Source organism: Heterocephalus glaber, unplaced genomic scaffold, assembly GCF_053883595.1.
Source record: "Heterocephalus glaber isolate CG9 unplaced genomic scaffold, H.glaber_assembly_v1.0 deba00001429, whole genome shotgun sequence".
Lineage (NCBI taxonomy): Eukaryota > Metazoa > Chordata > Mammalia > Rodentia > Bathyergidae > Heterocephalus > Heterocephalus glaber.
In genome coordinates, this window is record NW_028258294.1 from 5,397,892 (window position 1) to 5,401,596 (window position 3,705).

Genomic DNA, 3,705 nt, shown 5'->3' on the forward strand with positions numbered 1-3,705 from the left:
CTAAGAGTTGGTTCTTCAAAAGAATCAACAAAATTGATAAACCCTTAACCATCCTTGTCAGAAAAAGGAAAGAAAAGGCCCAAATCCATGCAATTAGAAATGAAAAGGGTGAAATTACAACAGACCCAGCAGAAATCCAGAGGATCATCAATACCTATTTCCAGAACCTATACGCCAATAAGATGGACAACACAGAAGAAATGGACAGATTCCCAGATACATATGAATTACCAAAGTTGAATGAAGAAGACCTAAAAATTCTGAACAACCCAATATCAACCAAGGAAATTGAAAATGTAATTAAACTTATCCACTAAGAAAAGCCTGGGCCCTGATGACTTCACTGCTTAATTCTACAAGACATTTAGAGAGGAACTGCTGCCACTACTCTATAAACTCTTCAATGAAATGGAAAGGGAAGCAATACTCCCAAATTCAATCCTGAACCAAGCATCACCTTGATCCTCAAAGCAGAGAAAGACCCAACCAAAAAGGAGAACTATAGGCCAATCTCACTAATGAACACAGATGCAAAAATCCTTAATAAGATAATGGCAAACAGAATGTGGAAGATCATCAAGAAGATCATACACCTTGATCAGGTGGGATTCATCCCAGGGATGTAAGGATGCTTCAATATACACAAATCAATCAGTGTAGTACACTATATCAATAGAGCCAAGGACAAAAACCATATGATTATCTTCATAGACCCAGAAAAAGCATTTGACAAAATCCAACATGCATTTCTGATAAAAACCCTACAAAGAATTGGAATAGATGGTCTCTACCTCAAACTGGTAAAAGCCATCTATGAAAAACCAACAGCCAATATCATACTAAATGGTCAAAAACTGAAATCTTCACACTAAAATCAGGAACAAGACAAGGATGTCCACTATCACCACTCTTGTTCAATATAGTTTTGGAAACATTAGCCACAGCAATTAGACAAGAGAAAGAAATAAAAGGAATAAAGATAGGTAATGAAGAAGTCAAATTGTCATTATTTGCAGATGACATGATACTCTATATAGAAGACCCCAAGAACTCCACCAAAAGTCTTCTAGACTTAATAACCAAATTCAGTCAAGTAGCTGGTTAGAAGGTCAACACACAAAAATCAATAGCTTTCCTATACACAAATGACAGATTCACTGAGAGAGAAATAGCGCAAATAATTCCTTTCACAATAGCATCCAAAAAACTGAAATACCTAGGAATCGACCTAACAAAAGAAATCAAAGACCTCTTCTCTGAAAACTATGGCACTCTGAAAAGAGAGATTGAAGATAATATCAGAAAATGGGCAGACATCCCCTGCTCCTGGGTAGGAAGGATTAATATAGTAAAAATAGCCATGCTTCCAAACCTGCTATATAGATTTAATGCAATTCCAATTGAGATCCTAGCAGCATACTTCATGGACCTTGAGAAAACAATCCAAAAACTCATTTGGAACAAGAAGAGACCCAGAATAGCAAAAGCACTTCTAGGTAACAGAGACATAGCAGGGAGTATCACATTCCCCAACCTGCAACTCTACTACAAAGCTACTGTGATAAAAACAGCATGGTACTGGCAAAGAAACAGACCTGAGGACCAGTGGAACAGATTAGAAGATGCAGAAACAATGCCAGACACACTCAGCTATCTCATCTTTGATAAAGGAGCCAAGCACCCTCACTGGAGGAAAGATAGCCTCTTTAATAAATGGTGCTGGAAAAATTGGGCTTCAACTTGCCAAAGATTAAAACTAAACCTATATCTCTCACCATGCACTAAACTAAAATCAAAATGAATTAAAGATCTAGATATTAAAATAGAAACTCTGAACCAGTTGGAACAGAGGTTAGGTAGAACCCTTGAAGACATAGGTGTAGGAAAAGATTTTATGAACAAAACCTCAGTTGCCCATGAACTAGCACAAACAATCAACAAGTGGGATCTCTTCTTATTAAAAGGCTTCTGTACAGCAAGAGAAAACACCAGCAGTGTGAAGAGACAACCCACAATGTAGGAAAAAATCTTCACCTGCTCTTCCTCAGACAAATGTCTACTATCTCGAATCTATAAAGAACTTAAAAAGATCAGACCTCCCAAATTTAAAGACCCAATCCAAAAATGGGCATCTGAAATGAACAGACATTTCTCAGATAGAGAAATAGAAATAGCAAATAAATACATGAAAAAATGTTCAACATCACTGGTCATTCGAGAGATGCAAATGAAAACAATGCTGAGATTCTACTTCACTCCAGAAAGAATGGCTGCTATCATGAAATCAACCAATAACAAATGCTAGTGGGGCTGTGGGGAAAGAGGAACCCTGCTCCACTGCTGGTGGGAGTGTAGACTGGTGCAAGCACTGTGAAAATCAATATGGAGATACGCCAAAGAACTAGGCCTGGAAGTCCCATTTGACCCTGCTATTCCACTGCTGGGGATCTTCCCCAAAGAATTAAAAGAATCATACCACAGTGATATATGTGTGCCCATGTTCATAGCAGCACAGTTTGTAATAGCTAAAACTTGGAAACAGCCCAAATGCCCATCAACTGGAGACTGGATAAAGGAAATGTGGGATTTTTTTTATAAAATGGAGTACTACTCAGCCATAAAAAATGAGAAATTGGAGACATTTATAGCTAAGTGGATGCACATTGAGGCGACACTCTTAAATGAAATAAATAGGACACACATGTATAAATACAGAATAGTTTCTCTGGTGTGAGAAACTGAAAGTGTAAATAAGGACTAAATGTATAATAGATAATGTGAAATAGGAAAAAAAGGGGCAAAGAGGAAGGAAGTGGGAGGGCTAGGGGAAAGGATAGAAGGGGATGGGATTAATATGAGAAAATTGAAAAATAGGAACAAAATCTTTGTAAATAGGGAGGAATGGAGATGTTGAAGGGATTGCTGGGCAAGGGTGAAAAATAAGAACCAAGAGAGATTATGTAAAGGTGCAAATTTCCAATGATGAATGTCTATTAGATAGTGTATACCTAATATGTACCAATGATTAGAATGAATAATTAATAATGCAAAATAGGAAGAAAAGGTCCAAAGGGGCAGGGGTAGTGGGAGGGGCAGGGGAAAGGAAAGAAGGGAAAGGAAAAATGATGAGAAATGGAAAAAATGGAAATAAAGTCTTTGTAAATAGGGAAGGGTGGAGGGGGTAAAGGGAGGGCTAGGAATGGGGAAAAAATAAGAACCAAGATGCATTATGTAAAGGTACAATTCCCAATGAGAAATGTAATTGTGTTGTATACCTACAATGTACCAATAAAAGAATTCAATAAAAAAAAGAAATATTCTTGCATTGCCTTTTGATCTGTTCTCAGCATCTTAAGCAGTTTGTTTGTTTGTTTTTGATACCAGGGTTCAAACTTGGGACCTTGCACTTGAGAGGCAGGAGGCAGAACCACTGAGCTAAATCCCCAGCCGATCTTAACCATTTTTAAATTTCTAACTTTAAAGTACTATTAAGACTTCTAAAAATTGTTTCATTCTTTTTGCCTTTTATTTCTACTTTCTGGAAGATTTGCCCAACTTCTTTATCTGAGTTTTTCATAGAAAGCTCTTTACTGGTTTCCAAGAAATGTCTAGATATATTTATCTAAATCTGTTAAATAGTAATAGTTTCTAAAATATGAATATACAGCTTAATCAATTAAGATTTCCTTATCATTGCTTGATAAT